General features: G+C 45.2%; 1 protein-coding gene across 1 annotated transcript in view; it reads right to left on the reverse strand.

Moving 5' to 3' along the window:
- LOC139055985 (uncharacterized) overlaps positions 1–19,654 on the reverse strand; it is a 97,452-nt gene that overhangs the window by 58,700 nt on the left and 19,098 nt on the right. The gene's annotated exons all lie outside the window — the stretch shown is intronic.

A 19,654-nucleotide genomic window follows, 5' to 3' on the forward strand; every position in this document is an offset into this window, starting at 1 on the left:
GAAGAATAATGAGAGAACTTGTGAGAAAAATTTAAACCAGAATGTTACCAGAAGTCAAGCACATCCGATCAGAAGCAAAACAAAAAGTGAAAGACGCGAGCGCAGCGGCACAAGTACGCGTGACCACCACTTCAGCCATCTCTCGAGCGAAGCTATTAGGCTGAAGTATGCCTAAGGAAGGTAAGTTCGGACTGGCTAACCGAATCATCACGTGCTTCTCGCGCAATGACCGCACGAAGCCGGATCACACCTGCCAAAAATAAGGTCGATAGCCCAAGATTCTTCGGAAAACCTCCGCTCTCATACAAAGGCTTTGTGAAGAGAAAGAGCCAGCTTGAGGATGGGCCGTCATCAGATGGACCACCATCGGTTGCCGGCCGGTCACGAAGCCTCCACGGACCACTTGGAGTTGGACCACCGGCCGTCACTTGGAGACTCGTGCTCTTGAGTAAACAACTAAAGAGGCGCATGGGTTCGTCTCCCTGAATATCAGGTCGCTTTAATATAGCATTTTTCTCACCCCCTACGTCTCTTTGCCGTCTAACAAAAAAAAAGAAAGCTGCGTTTGGATGCAGTAGATTAGGTGTCCAAGTTGCTTAAGAAGTCCGGCGGTTCGATTGTTCCTCCGTGCATTCCTTAGGCAACAAAAGCAGCATATGGCTCATGAGGTGGAAAATCCGGCGTTGTCGGCGTTGGCGTGATGCCACGATGGTCCAAAAAGGCTACGAGCCCTCGACCTATGATGGGAGTTGAACTCACGATCTTTGTTGGGAATCGAACCTACGGCCATTGGTGCAAATAAATGCGAATTACGGCACAGTTAATTAACATATAACTAATTAAGGCGCTCGAACCCACGATCTTCGCAGGGAGTGGAATCATCGAGCTTTGGTGGGAGTTGAACTCGCGACCATTGGTGTTAAGGCTCAGTTTATACTTGTGTGCTTCCGTGCATGGAACGACGCTCTGCTAACAAAAAGACTGGAACGCCAATGTGTTTATCCGCAAAGTTCGGGAAATTATATCTCGGAAGTGGTGTCATCTTTAAAACTCGTTCCAAGTGGATCCGCCTTGCGAACTCCCCAGCTAGAATTTGTAAATTGCAATATGGGCCATAATGCAATTAGTTATAATGTTAATTTGCGAGTTTTTATTAAGTAGCCCATTTTAGATCTCAATTTTTGTGCAAGTATGGTCCGCCGCATCGAGTAGACCAGCGCATGAACTAGAATCTGCCGCAAGCAGCCGCAAGCAACACTTAAAGATTTTGGAAAGTGTTCGCTGAAACACCATATATATATATATATATATATATATATATATATATATATATATATATATATATATATACAGAGAGAGAGAGAGAACAGAGGGGTCCGCTTTTTATTGGTCATTGTCGGAAGCCAATAACCAAAGCCACCAAAGAACGCGTAGGGGAAGCGACGTGTAGTAATTAAATAAATTATGAATTAATGGAAACGAAAGTGGCTGAAGAAACTGGCTGCATGTGAGGTACGAACCCACGTTTTTGCATTACGCGTGCGATGCTCTTACCAATTGAGCCACCGCAGCGTCGTTTGCCCCTCTACTTTATGGGATATTTGTGTTTATCAGCTAGAACTGACCCTGGGAGTGTTAGTGCAATCAATGCAGCCGACGGCGGCCTTCTCTGCAGCGACGTCAGTTGCACTTTGCAATGTGCGAGACGCAGTTTACATCATGGATCCGGGGTCTTAAAGTGTTGCGATGTAATGCTTACGCACTTCTTTCGCAGTTACCGCTAAATCTCCACTCAACTTTATTTTTATTTCGCTCACAGTTTTACGAATTACACTTTCTCAATGATGTAGGACAAATAACAGTGCCTATGTTAGCACCCTGAGCAAATTCATCTGGCAACAAACCCATTTATACCCTTAATAGTGTGACAATGCGCATCGTTTAACATGTGGGCGGGTGTTACATGAGCAATATAGCTCTGGAATGTGGCCCAGTTGCTTTAGTAGTGTGTCCAACAGCTAGCAAATCGGTCTCACGAACTTACGTGCATTTTTTTTTCTCTGCAGACTGAGCAGGAGATCGAGAGCGGCAAGTAAGGGTATCCATGTAACCCGTTCTCCAAAGGTCGAAAGTAGGAAGCTGTGCTGATTCCAGGACGTGCAAATAAAAACCGGGAGTTGTGCGGTAAATCTTATGTGCACGCTGCAAACTAATAAATCGTGTTCATGCTTCTTGCAGTGGTGGAGCGCCTGCGCCAGTTGCGACAAATTCTTACGAGATCTGTCTTCTGCGCCATCGAGCTCCACAACGGCATTTGAGCGGAATGTGCTGCGCCAAAAACGCATTAGAGCAACCGGGTTAACAAAACTGAAACCTAAAACATAAAAGTCACTATCATCATCATCATCGTCATCATGGAGCTGAACCGAGTGGCCATAGTCGTCGGTCGTGTATTTGTTTTTGTTGCATTTATCTCTTGTGCTGGTTCCAATCTGCCACTATGCGGTTTTTGTTTGTGCTGTTTGTGTCGCAGCTCTGTGTTCTTCCTAGTACTGTGGCTGGAGGCTTACTGGAGGGGGCTTTCAGATCAAAATGAAGTATCGAATATTGTTTCGCGGCAAATTTTTTTAGCAGAGATGTTGATGTCGTTACTTAGAAATAGTTGCTAAAGCGCATGTTTGATGGATGTTTAGAAGGAGGGGGAGGAAAACAGAGGGAAAGACAGGGGCGTTCGCAACCACTTTCAAATTATTCCCCATTGGTGGGGAATTTTCCTACAGCCCTGCACAATGAAAATAGCAGATCCTGTGACTGCGATTTAGGCTGCTTACAGGTGACGTAAAGCGCTGTTATGCAGGAAACACTTAGCATGTTAGAAATAAAGAAATCTCTGGACATCTATAATGTTACTTCGGTTTAGCCATGCGTGGTCTATAGTGCTTTGTCTTCCTTACAAATCCTTGTTCCGCAATCTGTACTTACAATGCGTAAGCATTTGGGGTGTCAAATTGGAAAAAAGTGTGTTCAGTTTGCAAACCCGGTCACGTGGTAGAGGTAGAAAGGGGATGGGAGGGCTTAGAAGAGCGCGTATTTGTGTGTGTGTGTGTGTGTGTGTGTGTGTGTGTGTGTGTGTGTGTGTGTGTGTGTGTGTGTGTGTGTGTGTGTGTGTGTGTGTGTGTGTGTGTGTGTGTGTGTGTGTGTGTGTGTGTGCGTGCGTGCGTGCGTGTGTCACTGCACATGTTTAAAGGCCGTAGCACAGTGTTTTATATGCAGACAACTAAAAACATGACATTATTAGGTTTTACGTGCCAAAACCACGATCTTATTAAGAGACACGCCGTAGTAGGGGACTCAGGAAATTTGAACTAGCTGGCGTTCTTTAACATGTACCTAAATCTAACTACACGGGTGTCTTCGAAGTTCGTTTCCATCAAAATGCGGCCTCGTGCTTAGCAGCCCAGTACCAAAGCCACTAATCAACCACGGCGCGTTACAGATAAGCGGCATTTCTTATCCTTTGCTTCGCTTTCTCCTACATTTCTCTGATTCACGCGCCGGTATTCTCCAGTTCCCCCCCCCCCCTATATGGCAGGTGAAATCGTCAGGAACCACCTAGGCCTCGACCCATTTAGTAAAATGATCCACGGCAACTAACAGTTACTCGTGGCCAGATCTAGTTTTGCGACAATGCTGATGCCACAACTTCGAAAGGGGCAGTTGGCTGCTCAAACTCGGCATTGGCGGCTTTGAAACTGCTATTGAGATTTTGTGCAAATGGCACTTTTTACAAGTGGCAACATCGGCGTTGACATTTCGCCGCATTCTCCCCAATCAGAACCGTTCGCAAAGTTGAGCATGCGTTTTTGCGATTCCGAGAATGCCAGCCTAGGTCGCAATGCAAGTAACATAGCGCAGTAAGGACGAGGGTCAAGTCGAGACTGTACAAGAGCTGTGAAGTGACTTCTCAATGGGAGAACGGCAGTCTTGCTGGACCACTAGGAGCCAAAAATATCAGCCTGCATAGGAACGGCGAGCATGTAGCAGTAACTCGTCGTCTACCTTATACGTGCATCAGTCGGCATTTGAAACGTGAAGGCGAGAGCCTGACTGGGCCCTCGAAAGAAATGTGGATGATAGGGCACACAGAGTCCGTGGTAATGGTAATGCTCTTGCTCTCCTTTTAAGCTTTCAACAGCGCTAACCATGACAGGGTAGCGAGACGAAAAATCTCCGTCTTGATGAGCTGCTCCACTTCGAAGCATGATAGTGCAATCGTACTGCTGCAGGCATAGAGAGCACAGCGGGAGAGTTTCGGGATAAGGTTCTTTGATAACTGGAGCCACACCACTCCCTTATTATCGGTTATTGCCGTAAAATCACGGCTATAGAAGTAGCGACAAAACTTCTCAAAGCCGAGATGGCCGCCAGGCACTGACGGTTGGCATAAGATAAGCTGCGCTGCGCTCCAGAATGATTATCTTGCAGAAGGACGGCACCGAGGCCGTTCTCACTGGTGTTCGCGAGTAGAATCAGTGAAGCGGAGCCATCGAAATGTGCTCGTGCAGGTGGCAGTAAAGGCCCTCCATCTAGGTGGGCAAATGCAGCCTGCTGTGCCGCTCGCCACATCCATGGCGCGTTCTTCTTCAACACCGTAAGAAGTGCACTGTGTCTAGCGAAGTCTTTTACGACACGGTGAAAGTAAGACGCAAATCCCATAACAATTTTCAGCTCCTTCGACGTCCAAGTGGCCTGGTTAGCGACCAAAGCGCGCAACTTCTCAGTGGGGTGAAGTTGTACTCCTTGCTTGCCTACAACATGCCCGAGGTAGCTGACTTCATGCAAGCGGAACAAACATCTCTTTTGTTTACAACGTAGTGCAGCTCCCCACAGGGCTTTCAAGATGAAATGCCGCCGACGTTGGTGTTCTTAAATTGGGGTGGCATACACAATCACACTGCACACATAATCTAGAATCATAGCCTATTTAAGATGCCCCCAAACTCTATCCATAAGGCGCCGGAACGAAATGCAGACCGGTGTATTGGTTGAGTCCGTCACGTGTAATGAATGTGGCCTTTTCATCATCTTTTGTGTTTATTGGCACCTGCGTGCATAGTGTTACGTGTGGAACGACGCAAATAAAAGAAACTACGTTGTATTTACAAGATCAGTGCAGCCAGAGGCCAAAATGGAATCCAGCTCATGCCGAACCCTGGTGCTCGTCTTCATCTTTATCTGCGCCATGTCTCTTGAGCGTCGGCTGTATGGCAACACAACCCTCGGTGGCGAACGCACCCAGATATATATGGCAAGCAAGAAGTTCTAGGGCGTGAGCCTGGAGACATGGGCGATATCACTTGTGGTCGGAGCGGAGGACGTTGCGAGGCTGGCTGGAACGATTTCGTAGGTGACATCACTGACTTGACGAAACACGCGATATGGGCCTTTGTAACAAGACAGGAGCTTCTCGCAATGGCCCACTTCACGGGAAGGCGACCAAAGCAGCACTAAAGCGCCCGGTGAAAAATGCACGTCACGGGGACAGAGGTCGTAGCTGTGCTTTTGGTTATACAGTGACACTTTTAGGCGAGTGCGTGCAAGTTGTCGAGACACCAAAGATGCTGTCTTTGGTGTTGGTTGGCTTCTTATGAGACGGCTAATAAACATCTTGTTCGTTACAGTGCGGCCTAGATTCGGGCGGCATTGATGTCTTCGGGTAGCATATGTGGGTCTTTTAACCAGTTGTCGCACCTAAAAAAAAGAAGATGACGTGTACGTCATCTTTTTTGTACGCCTACGACAACAAAGGATGTTCCACATCTGCCGTCAAGAGCGTGTGGGGTGTGGTAAACGCTAACAATCCCAGGTTTAGTCATAGTAAAACATAAATACCCCATAAAGTGCGTGGGAACACGGCGCCATTGTATCCCAATTGGTAAAAGCATCGCACGCGTAATGCGAACATGTGTGTTCGTGCCCCTTTCGCGGCCATTTGTTTTTTCATCGATCCACTTTCCTTTCTATTACTTTATCATTTCTCTATTTCAATGAATAAGTAAATGTAATTTCCCCTATGCTGTCCTTGGTATCATTGGAGCCAGCCGGTTTCAGTCCCGGTTAGCCTCCCTGCCTTTCATTTATCTCTCTCTCTATATCTCTCTTTCTCTTGTTTGCTGGCTTCTTATGCTATGAATAATACCTATCACGCCCTCTATTTTCTTTCTTCTTGTTCGAACTTGGCGAGGAAGTTTCGCTATAAAAGAAAATAATGTGTGAGCGGTGTGGAATGGAGCCTCTGCCGTTGAGCACAGCAGCCTGGTGCCCTAACCCTTAGACCACGATAGTATTTTCTTCATTTCCAAGTTTGCCCAAGGTAGAAGGTGAATAACATATGCAAAAGTGCTTAAAAACGAACACAACATTGTCGGCTCTTGTAGGCGTGTGTGTGTGTGTGTGTGTGTGTGTGTGTGTGTGTGTGTGTGTGTGTGTGTGTGTGTGTGTGTGTGTGTGTGTGTGTGTGTGTGTGTGTGTGTGTGTGTGTGTGTGTGTGTGTGTGTGTGTGTGTGTGTGTGTGTGTGTGTGTGTGTGTGTGTGTGTGTGTGTGTGTGTGTGTGTGTGTGCGCGCGCGCGCGTGCGTGCGTGCGTGCGTGCGTGCGTGCGCGCGCGTGAGACGAATGCACCGAGGTAACGCTTCACTCAGTAAAATGAAAAGTATAAGCAGGGCGTTTCTGATGCTATTGAAAGTACTGAACCATAGAAGCAGCAATCGCTGTTTCTTTGGTTTCAAAATTTTCCGCAGTATTTGTTGTCATACAAACAATGATCGCTTTACTACAGCTTGACTAAGCAGCACTGCCGGAATGACATCGGCTGAAATTATTCTGAGTTCGCGTTTTGTTTGCCTTGGTTCTTGTACTGTACACGTAGCGGTTTCTCCAATCTTGTTTCAAGCAACGCAGCCCTGGAAAGCACTGCTTTTAGCTAGTCGTGGTTACAGGCTAATAAAAAATATATATATTCTGCCGGAGGACTGCTCGTACGCGTCTTACAATCCAGTGAGCATCAGGTGGTGAGGTTCGAACTACACACTTCCCACAGCCGAGCCAGGTGTCCAACCCCCTGGGCCACGGCTACGGTTGTTTACATGTGACACGTTGGCTGAGGTCATTGCATCATTTTTCTCTCGTATCCCTACAGTGTTTGGACAATTACTTGTAGTTGTATAGGTATTGCACTTTACCGCTTCAGATCGGTAGGATTCGCCAGTGCCGTCACGCTAATTTAAGTTACCTTTGCATGGACGGGCTCGCCACTTGTGCTTCTCGCACATGTTTCAGCCGGCAGCTGTTTGCGACGTCTTTAACGACCAACAAACAAACAAAAATTGCATGTTTTATATCAAAGTGCTTTTTCCGTATCTTTCGAGGCATCCTTCTGTATAACAAAGCAACATCTGCTGCTAGACTCAACGCTTGTGAGCCGTTTTGAATCAAGAAAGCAGCCATGAGGTGTTAAAAATACTTTTGGTTGTTTTAATCATTCACTTCTACTAAAATAATTATTTTAAAAAATTTCCTCGCTGCAGATAAACAACAAATTCGGTGGAAATTTTTTTTTCGTGTCATCACGAGAGGCGCCGACAGGGATGAAAAAAAAAATTCGCGTTCGCTTCCAAGCAAGCTGCAACTACGTTTCTGAGTCCTCTACAATTGCAAGCAGCAGCATAACCTTATTTTCGCCTGTGAGAATTGTAAGCAGGTGTCGCTAGCATTGGAAGTGTAAGTCGCGACTAGAACGTAAACTTTCTCCAGTGCGAAGAACTAGGGCTCTTTAGTAGGGGTTCCTGGTGCAGTCATCGCAGCGGCCAGCCACAAAGAACGAAGAAGGGCAGATTGGGCGACTTGGCGGTTCTCCATAATGTTTAAAAACAGCGTTAAAAACGTACACAAGACAAATGAATAGACGATGGGACACACACGGTGCTGACTTACAACTGCAGGAGTAAGTCAGCGCCATGTGTATCCCATCCTCTATTCTGTTGTCCGGGGTACGTTATAGCGCTGTTTTTAAACATTGTACAAAGAATGAATATTCACCCTCTTTATGATTTACGCCGTTTTCCAAGCCTGACCGAAGCGATCGAACCCCGCTTCAAGGACTTATTTACCGTTTACCTTTGTAATGGTTAAGTAAAAGTTAGTAATGACATAGCGCTAAATCTTATGAGTCTGCAAAATTATTAAATTTTGCTCTAATCATGCACACTTCAAGCAATCACTGCATTCTTTTTCGGCAAGAAGAGGTACGTCTTCTATCAGCTGTCAATGTCCAGTTATACAGATGCATATTGACGTGGCCTTTAAGGCAGCCACCCTACATACCACGGCAGCTCACAGCAGAAATACGCACTCTGGTCGCGTGCCCTAGTTGTCCCATTATTATAGCATAATATTTTGGTTTCAGTCGCAGCTGCAGCTAATTGGCTTGCGCATCTTGGTGGGCGATATTCAACGCAACATTTGCTCTGCAGGTGCTGCGCGTGGAATTATGGACTCCAGGGTCAAGCGCCCAAAAGGGAAGTACTGATCAAACAAACGGCGGCGAATATTTTTTTTTTGCCTTAATAAGTCACGTGCTATTTGACACGCCCGGTCAAATTGTTTAGGTTCAAAGAATGAGAAAAGAGGTAACATAGCCGATGGAGCGTGTTTTCGTGGGGCGAGTATCGGGTCGTTTGTTAGGGCCTCTCCTGTAGTTTTTCTTTAGCAGGGGAAAGTTTTATAACTGGCCGCGAGTTCTTCAGTTGCGTTGTGCGTGAAATCACTGTTTTTCCAAAGGTGGGATTTTTTGGAGGGTGACGAAATTCAGATCATGATGTAATAGTTCTGCGGAAACCCGCAAGGTGCAGAGAAGGAACTAATGAAGGAAAAATGAGACATCCACCCAAACGTATCTAAATGCCACAAAGGAAACCCATGCGGGTTCCTCAAAAAAAAACTTCGCAGTCGAAAAAAATTCGTGCTTGTCTGGGACTCAAGCCCGGGACCACAGCCTTTCCGGGGCAGCCGCTCTACAATATGCACCAACCAGACGGCTAGCAGATGGCGGGGCGAAGACGAATTTATCAACAACTCGAAGCATTTCATCAGCAACTTTGCTTCGAGTTGCTGAGAAATTTGACTTCGCCCTGCTATCTGCTAGCCACCTGGTTAGGTCAGATGAAGAGCGACTGCTCTGGAAAGGTGGTGGTCGCGGGCTCGAGTCCCAAACCAGGACGAATTTTTCTTCAACTGCGAGGCTTTTCTTTCGAGGAACCCATATGGGTTTCCTTTTTAACATTTACCTACGTTTGGGTGGAGGTCTCATTCTCCCTTTATTAACACAGATCGTATTTGTGGATGCAGCAAATAACATTAAATAAGTTAGGCTCTCAAATTTTGTGCATATTTACCTTTCTCCACTCAGAACACGCAAGAAATGTTGTTACACTGGTATACGTTCCAGGAATATGATCGATTAACCGCTCAACACACGGATATAACTCACGGATATAACTCACGGATAATATAAAATACGGATATAACTCCTTTTGTCATGGCTTACCCAGTTGACTACGCGACTTATTTTTTGTCATTTCTGTGCAGTAATGGAGCAAGGAATATACCAAGAGCATTAGGCTTAGCTTAAATTGATCATTCTGCTTACCTAAAGTCCCTCGATTCATTTTACTTTCGAATCAAATATATTGCTGCATATGTACGCTTTGGTGAATGCACCAACGTGTTTGACAGCATCTGGGAAGTAGGGCGTTTCGTTAGCACTTGGGAAACATTGTGATCCCTTTCTAGTAGCGGGGGCTCGTAGCCAATTTTTACTGTCTGCATATATTCCGAGTGGGCGAATCAATTATTTTTGTGAGGAAACTTCACACGACTGACCGTATAATGGGTTGGTATATTATTATCCTGTAAATGTGACTCACTACATTGTGCACTAATACCGTTCTATCACCTTGTCACGCTTTGAACAGGGTCCCCAACAGCTTTGCATAAAACTATGGAAATTTCATAAATTTATTAACAGTCCATTATAATTCGAGAGTGAAGGCGATAACTAGGTTAGTCCTGCTATTTATCTGTCGGTTTTCTTACTGAGTAAAGCTGCACTGAAGTAAGTTTTCATTGTACAACTATAATCAGTTTCACAGCGATCAAGACTCAATTCAACTTCCACTCGCCCGCTTCAGAAAAATGGGACTCGTTATTAAAGAAACCAATATTACATGTGGTATAATTCCCTGAAACAAAAACATATCTGGTGACTATCAGCTAATATAGAAAAAAATATGAGGCAACTGAGGTCGCATTCACAACGCTTTAAAATTCATGTGTCGTTTACCATTGGCCAGGTGCCGTCTCTAGTATTATCAATGTTGTACAGAATTCACTCTTACGAACACTTCAAGCATAACACATTTTTCTGGACACATATAGGCTCATTTTTTTTAGTGACAACTTCAGAATTTGACGAGTGTATTGCGTGCGACGTTTGCGGCAATGAAGGCATGTATTCAACATTTATTGTGCCACTGTCGTTGATTTCAATCGCAAATGCATACAGTCTTTATCACGCTGCGACAACTCGACGATCGGTCGCTGTCCGTGCAGGTGCTACTCGAAGACTGCCCTTGTCGCTCGTAGGCCCACAAGGCAGTGAAGGTACCTTTGCGTCTCTTGAGGGCGACTGGCCTGTGTAAACGCCTTTGACTTCGTGAGATCCTCTGCGCGCATGCGCAAAAAAAAAACTCACCGCGTCTTTCCTCACCTCCCCCTCTCTCGCTAACTAATCTTTGTATTACCTCTTTGCAGTCCCCCAGTGTAAGGTAGCCAACCACACGAATCTCTGATCAACATCCCTGCCTTCTTTTTTCCCTCCTCTTCCTCAGAATTTCAGCTGACGTGTGGCTGGATTTTTGTTTCTCGTCATGTAATTATGTTTTCGGATTGAAAAATAATTGCTATTGCACTTTACCCGCTAGCTCCTAAACAAACGTGTTTGTTGGTTAGCTCACTTTGTGGTCGCAGGAATAACTTTATCAATTATCGCTGTACCAACAGCTACCTTATTTTTACCTAGCACTGTAACACTGTGACAGAAAGGCAGGGAGCTATGCCACTTTTGATAGTAATGTACTGTAATAGTATTGCAAATATTTATCGGCTCAATTAGGGTGTCTAGCAGCGATGTGAGCATGGCCACCACCGCCCTGGCCCAAAGATTGCGCTTGGTAACCTCTGCTTCATGGTGCATCGTGTAGCTCTGTAATCAGTATTTAATTCTGGAGCACAGCATAACTTCGAGCAGGATGCTACGACCCACTGTAGGTAGCAGCTAAGGGTTATCAGCCAGATGCTTAGAACTCCATTGATAACGAGTTATGTGCAAAGTAAGTTATCATCTCCACGTAAAACCGCAATGCCTAATCCATCCATTCGCAAAACTTTCCGTGTGAACTTCATTATTAATTTTAGAGGCCATCTTGTAAGTTACGAAAATCAATTCCATGTCACTTCTTAAGGCTCATCAATTTGAAAATGATTTTGAGGCTACCACAAGCTTTGAGATAAACACAGCCAGACTTGTGCCCGTTTGCGCGGCTGTTCCAGCAACTTTAATTAGCAACATGCTTCCTTATCCTTCATCATCATCAACATCATCATCATCATCATCAGCCTGGTTACGCTCACTGCAGGGCAAAGGCCTCTCCCATACTTCTCCAACTACCCCGGTTATGTACTAATTGTGGCCATGTTGTCCCTGCAAACTTCTTAATGTCATCCGCCCACCTAAATTTCTGCCACCCCCTGCTACGTTTCTCTTCCCTTGGAATCCAGTCCGTAACCCTTAATTATTCTTAGTGACGCATAAATTGAATTGTAACACCGACGCATTTCGGTGCACAGTTTGGAAACGGATTTTTAGAAAGTTTTTCGGGCCTCAAAATTCTTTTGAAATTTAATGCCTCGTTACTTACCGGCTGCAATTCGTAAATTTTATTACTTAGTAACTTTACAAGAAAATTGTGCCCAACTTTCAAACTATGCGTCTCGATTTTTTGGTGAAGTAGTGGCTGCCGCTAACCGCAGTCTAGCTTGACGAGCACAGTCCCGCTATCTACCGCAGCTACATTTTTTTTAATTTCATTTAACATAAACAACAAGCATTTTGTTGTGGAAACAATGTGCGTATTAACAAACCAGGTCGGAGTGTTTGGTAAAACAATTTCCTCCCAATAGTAAGATAAAACATTAAATTATTAGCTCGTGAAAAGAAAAGAAAATCTTTTGAATTTTCGCCGAGCCTCCTACGATGCGGCTTCGTGGATACGCATCAACGTACATGAAGAGAAGATTAGGCGGGACGTATGTAGCTGGCTACTACATGACGCAGCTGAGTTCGTGATTATATATACCCTACGGCGTGGCATGGGCGATCTGTCTTCTTTGGCGTTAAGGGTTGGGCGGAATATTTGTTTGAGATGAAATACGGAGACTATTTCCACCTCACGGCGTCGCAGGTCTGACCGCCGCCGTGATCAGTTGCTTCGCCGCTGCTGGGGACTGAGGGCCGGGGTTTGATTGTTGTGTTCATATAGGAGGTTGTGGCCAAATACTGCACCAGGGTGGCCAATCCTGCTCTGGTGAGGGAGTGCGTTACCGGTTCTGGTCACTGGGATCAGCCCACACTCTAGGCCTGTTTGTGCAATTTTATCAACACGCGGATTTTTTTTATCCGGTGAAAAATTGCCGGCACCGGGATTCGAACCACGGACCTCTTGCACGCGAGGCGGGTGTTCTACCTCTACGCCACCGCTGCACCTACTATTTAGACTATAAAGGCTTTATTCGGCCTTTAACATTACAGGTGGGCGCGAAATTACCAGGTGAGTGCCGGAATACAGCTATATCAGAAAACGCGACAGACAGGGAGCAGTGTCAGCAAGAGTTAATCAGAAGCATGAAATGCAAAATAGCACGTAAGTTACGTAACACATTATTGTAATTTGAAAGAATACTTCATCTTACAACCGAATATCTGAATACAGTCTGTTCAAAACTAAACAGGAAGAACAGTTCATCTCTCAGCAGACGCTGAAAGAAACACTGTATCATGTTCTAACACAAGGTTATCGGTCTAATGCGCTAGTTGTGGCAAGTTCTAGATCAGTGGTCGTAAAGCATTTTCATACCGTCATTTTCATTTGTGTTTATAGAAATTCGTTCGCTACTGCTCCTACTAACCTTCTAATTGCGGACAAAGCTGTGAAGTTGATCCGAGAAAGCACATGAGAAAGCAGCCGATTTATTTCTTCACCTGATAGTTTTATTGGTCGTTTATGAAGAGAAAGTAATATTCAGTGAACCGGCAGGTTTGATGAACATCCTCGCCCTTTGCAGGTACGTCCTAGTTTTCCTCTTCTTGGCGGGAATCGTGGAGAAGGATGGTCTTCAAAGGATCTACCTTCTTTTTGGTCGTCTTTGGCTGGAAAAATATATTTAGATATGTGCAAACGTGCTTTTTTTTCTTTTGAGAAAACATTTTGCTGTCCACCTGGAGCTCAAACTTAGCTCAGTCAGAGCATTAGTTCATTTCCTTATAAGCAGGGCAACACTTTCGCATATTTTTGTTGCCATAATTTTCAGTTTACTAGTGTGCTGCAGGAATGTGGTTATAAATGTGAATTATACATATATAATGAGAGAGCTGCCACAGTCAACAGACTGTAGAGGGGACCTTTCCTTAGTAGAAACCAGAATACCTCAATACATTCTGCAATTTTCCATGAATACAAAGAAACGAAGTGTATTGTTAATATCACGAGCTAACACACAAAAATAACGCATTTTCATAACACAAAACAATTGTCGAGAACACTAATCCGTGGCCTAATGCATGAAGTAAAAACATTACGAATGTATTTATTTGAAGCTGTAAAAGTTAGCTGTTGCGTCAACATGCTTTGCTTCTAATTGTAATGAAAAGGGCGGTACTCAATCGCTCATTTATTGTAGCGTGCAATGTTTTTCGTTATATAGAGTCAGAAAGTATGAACAATTAAACAGTGATTTGACCATTTGATGCTGACATCAATTTGCGCGTCGTGCCTGTTAGCTTCACTCGCGTTGATATGAAAATAAATTATTCGTGGTTTAGTTAAGTACCTTTACCGCAGACGCACTCAGTTCACACTGAATAGCTATCGATGGGACCTGCAATAATCTGAAGATAATGTGCCTAGCATTCTTCGTTCCATCCTTCTTTGCGCGGTCCTTAACTTGTACTCAAACTTCTTTGTCAGTCTCCAAGTCTCTGCCCCATATGTCAGCACCGGTAAACTGCATTGATTGCATACCTCCATTTTCACGGTAAACGTCCGGTCAGGAGCTCACGATGTCTGCCGTATAAGATCCAACCCATTTTTATTCTTCGGTGAGTTTTCCTCCCATGATCAGGGTTCCTTGTGATTAGTTGGCCTAGGTAACCGTATCCCTTCACAGACTCTAGAGGCTGACTTAAGATCCTGAACTCTTGTTCCCTTGCCCGGTTATTCATCATTATCTTTGCCTTCTTCATAATAATTTTCAACCCCAGTCTAACTCTCTCCCTGTTAAGGTCCTCAATCATTTGTTGTAACTCGTCTGCAGTGTTGCTGAATAGAACAATGTCATTGGCCAGCCGAAGGTTGCTGAGGTACTTGCCGTCGATCTTTACTCCTAAATCTTCCCAGTTTAAAAGCTTGAATACTTCTTCCAAGGACGCAGTGAATAGCATTGGAGAGAATGTGTCTTCTTGTCTGACCACTTCCTTTATAGGTATCTGCCTACTTTTCTTGTGTAGAGTTAAGGCGGTTGTGGAATCTCTTAAGATATCTTCCGGGCTATTTACGTAAGTGGTCTGTACTCCTTGATTACGCAATGCCTCTATGACTGCTGGTATCTCTACTGAATCAAATGCTTTTTCGTAATCTATGAGAGCCATATAGAGAGGCTTATTGTACTCTGCGGATTTATCAATTACCAGAAGGGTAATTGATTTCTTAATTACCCTTCTGACCCCACCGCTACTTATAGGTGCTCGTCTTCACTCTCTCGTCTCGTCTCGCCCAGGTGCTCGTCTTCATTAGCTAACAACTCGAATTTTTTTTTTTATATCGTCTAGCAGTTGCGCTGACTGATCCCCTGTTAGGTGTTCTACACAGATAATAGACCAGGCCGTCTTGTTCATTCGCTCACAACCCACCTTGCTTTCGTCCCAAGAACATGACTAAAAATTTCCTCTCTGTCGCCTATTACGCGGTCTTCAATTTCGTAGAAATCACAGTGCACTTCTGCTTGCCAGGCTATACGTCGTCCAAAATGGAAGTGAATTGTCACTATCGTTCGGAGATTCTAAATTGCAACATGGGAGTTATTTCATCCGGGAGAAGATATATATATATATATATATATATATATATGCATGCCTCGTAAAGCACCTAGATTTACGCTTTGCACTTCCCTCACATCAAGCGCAAGTGGCTCAACGCCTTGTTTGCAATCTACACATGACTCTAGAAGGCTTACATTAAAATATGCATACGTAATCTTCGTGCGGCCTAATGCGCTTGTATGTGTACTCTGATTCCACCACAATTCTGACTCGCCGTCGTGTCACTCTGCATGAGCGGAATACATCATTGCAACACCGGTTCGACACTTTCCCGACGCGACTAAGTGCTCTCTGTACGCTGGCTTTTGCCTACTGCCTCTGGATCTGCCATTTGTCCTTGCTCCCGAGAAGTGACGGACGCGAGAAACGCGCGTAGCCACGTAGCAAAGCACCATGTAGACGACGGAACGGTTCATCGTACTCATCTAGGCTCATTTTCGATAAAATTGTTATAACCCACACTAGGACTAAGAAAGGCAAGCGTACTAGCCCTGTGGGCTTTCGTCTGGTGTGATTTATCCCGGTCTCGTCAAATGTGGGCATTTTCCATCCAGGTTATGTTTCTCTGCCAATCTCGGCTCAATATACCTTGTGGCAAATCAGAATTTAGACAGACATATAAAGATGTGGCGGCCTCGTAGCATATTTGCCGTCGGCTGACGGGCCTCCCCTTGTCGGAACCCCTTGCTGTTGATCCTTGATCGAGAAAAGGCCTTCCTAAGTCTCAAGGGGAATTCGAAGGCGGAATGAAAGCGGGAGGAAGGAAGAAGGCTCTTCATTTTGTACCTGGATCTGGAGGGGCACTCATGACAATCTCGTCTACTCTGGCTACAGGATTCTGGAAAAATACGTTTAAAATGCCACAAACTTAGGACCTTTTGAGATAGTGTGCGCCGTAGCAAAGGATCATGGTTTGTGCACCAAAAACTAAACAGTTTTACGTTAAAAGGCACCTAATTAGTAGCGCTGTCAGGCCTCAACGGATTGATGTTCATTTGGTAATACGTGTTACCACCCACAAGGACTTTCGCCGCCGCTCTTGGATTAAAATTGTTAGCGACATATCTTAACAATTTTCAATAAAATAAACTGAAGGCCATTTCCCAATTTCGTTATCTCTTGCGCTATGTCTTTCAACCTTTCACTCAACCATGGGCGCTATAACGTAAAGTATTCCAAACTTTACTATTCCAATTGTGCAGTCAGCCCTCCACGATTGGCCAAAACTTTCTTCAACCGCCCCTACTTCGCCTGTCTGCCACGCGACGTCACGAAAACTGGGATAGTTCCCAATCTGACATGTCGTGTACACACTGATTATGCATGATTCCACCGAACAAAAGAAAGACAATTATTTCTGAGACGACGCTTTTTCGCAACTGAAGTTCATTTCAATATAAAGTTCATTTCAAGATAAAATTGTTATAACCCACACTAGGACTAAGAAAGGCAAGCGTACTAGCCCTGTGGGCTTTCGTCTGGTGTGTGTTCATTTCATCTCAACGCCTTTTCGCCATTAACCCTCTTCTAAAGGTGAAAAGGTTTCAGGCTGCAAACACTTCACCTGTCTGTCACTCGACGTCCAAAAACCGCGAAAACTCATTGCGTCAAAGTGATGTGTTCGCGTTAAAGATGCATTATTATGCCGAACAAAACTGCTTTTTTTTTTGTCTGAGTAGCCAGTGACTGTCCCGTTCCGAAAGGAATAGGAAATGGCTGCCGCCGATCGCTCAGGCACTGGCTCCTCACACCTGCCGGACAGCATGGGTTTATTTGTGTATAACAAAACGTTTTGCGTGGCCATGTGACGTTAACGAGCCTTTTCGGCACGTATTCGACGTCGCTCTGCAAACTCTTCTTTGCTGAGGATCCGTTTTAGCGGCATTTTTAACCCTTCGTTTCACGCCACCACGATTTTGGACAAGCCACCGCGAGCTTAGTAAGGCAAAGCGGACCAATCGCAGATGCTGGCATCTCCTTCATCCGCTATCTTTTTTCAGTGCGCTGACTCGGCCTCATCCAAACCCTCTCCAGTTGAGTGTGCTCCTCGCCTCTTGTCAGCCAATTAGGTTAGAAGACAACGTAAGCAATGTTATTCGTTTTGAAAGCAAACAAAAGTGACCTCCTATGAACGAGGACAGTGTTTCATTGGACTGTTCAGACAACGCTTCTGACAACGCTTCTGACAACGCTTCTGTTCACCGCCCAATGCTTGCGTCGGCGGTTACGTAAATTTCACGTCAGGAGACTGGAATAAAAACATATATGAATAGGTTTATGTTATACTCCCCTATATCAAGTATCTTCTCAAGTGATTCCTCTTGTTTGATTCTCTATTCATTTGCTATAGTTTCATCAGAACATTCAAGAATAGCAAACCACCCGGCCTAGGAACGATCCTATGGCAAATGTTCTCTAAATTCACGATAAGGGTAACCATCATTTGCCGCTGTAACTCCAGCCGGAGAGTGGTTCGAATTTATGCACATGCGATGGAAAAAATACTGGAATAAATTCTTTCAAAACACAGCTCAATATCAGCTTACTACGGAGGTCAGCGCATTGCAATACATAGTTTGTTGCTGCGATGAACTGGCCGTGCAGGGTAGAACGACAATGAAGTAGGTGAACTCGTGCGAAACTCGCATAGGTATGGGGAATGGACAATTACAAGTAAGAAAACATGACGAAATTGTAATCTTTATTACGAGATCTCAAGGTCTTTGCTATAGTTGAGACATTGATTCAGTGTGTCTTTCTTTCATTTATTTCTGCAAGAAATTAAGAGCTTGCGATGAGAAGCATGAGATTATTAAAGCGCTAACATTTATGAATAGGTTATTAGGAAGTACCGTATTCGCTCGGGTATAACCCGCCCCTCCGTATAACCTGCACCCCTAACTTTGAACTCCACCCAAAAAGAACCTCGCGTATCACCCGCACGTTTACCTGAAAAAAAAAAGAGCACTAGAAAGATACAACTGCGCGTTTCGTTTGCAGAACATTTATTCAAACTACCCCCACCACGTCACTGGTTATCCGATTCTCAATCGTCGCCGCTCTCACTGCTGCCATCCGAGGCTGCATCACCACTCTCAAAGCCGTAGTCGTCCTCGGAACCGTCCAAGCTGTTACTGACGGCACATTTTTAAAGCTTTTACGCACCAAGTCGGCCCGTATCGCTTTCTACGCATCCACTATCAGGCACAGCAATGGAATATCGGGCCTTCGCACCCGTCCGGTCGGCGTCAGGGCGTAAAGGCCGTTGCCCATCCACTGAGCATACAGCCGCTTCCCATGTGCCTTGAACGGCTTGTTCAGGCAAACGTCGAGTGGCTGTAGCATGGAGGTCATGCCGCCAGGTATTATAACGAGGTCGGTGCCGGTCTCGGCGAGGCGGGCCTTCACCGCATCAGTGCAGTGGTCTGGGAAGGAATCCAGTACGAGCATTGACCGGCGTGCGGCAAGGTCTTCGTTCCCAGATAACTCGAAGCCAGTCACCGACTAGGCCACTGTTCATCCAGGAATTTTCTTCCGCACGCACAAGGATTCCTAAGGGCACTGGGGCGCTAGGTTACGTCTTGCGTTTGAAAATGACATATGGGCGCAGTTTCTTGCCGCCAGCCAAAGCACATAACATGACTGTGCAGCGCAGCTTAGCATTTCCGCTGGTCAGCGCACTGACTGATTTGGAGCCCTTTTTTTCCATGATCATGTCCATCGGCATCTCAAAGTACACAGGTGTCTGGTCAGCATTTCCCACCTGAGACAGCAAATAGCTGCGCTCCTTCCGAAGTGCGATGACATATATTTGAAAGTTCAACAGTCTTTCCTAGTAGGCATCAGGAAGCCGCTGGCACATGGTTGTTCGCCGCCGAATAGAGAATCCATGTTTTCACATGAAGCGCTGAGCCATCCATGGCTTGCATGAAACTCTCGTGGAATCTTCATTTCCCGGGCCAACTTCAGGGCTTACATTTGCGCCATCTGAGTCGAAACAGCGTGGCCACGACTTCTCTGCTCCTGAATGAACTTGGCAAGCTGCATCTTGAGGTGGGGGTACTCACCAGTCTTCGGACCACGAAACGCTTCCCTGTCCCCATTCGTTGTTTCAAGATTCTTTTTTTCTTCCTCCAGTCACGAATGCACTACTCGTCGACGTCAT

Source organism: Dermacentor albipictus, chromosome 2, assembly GCF_038994185.2.
Source record: "Dermacentor albipictus isolate Rhodes 1998 colony chromosome 2, USDA_Dalb.pri_finalv2, whole genome shotgun sequence".
Classification (NCBI taxonomy): Eukaryota; Metazoa; Arthropoda; class Arachnida; order Ixodida; family Ixodidae; genus Dermacentor; species Dermacentor albipictus.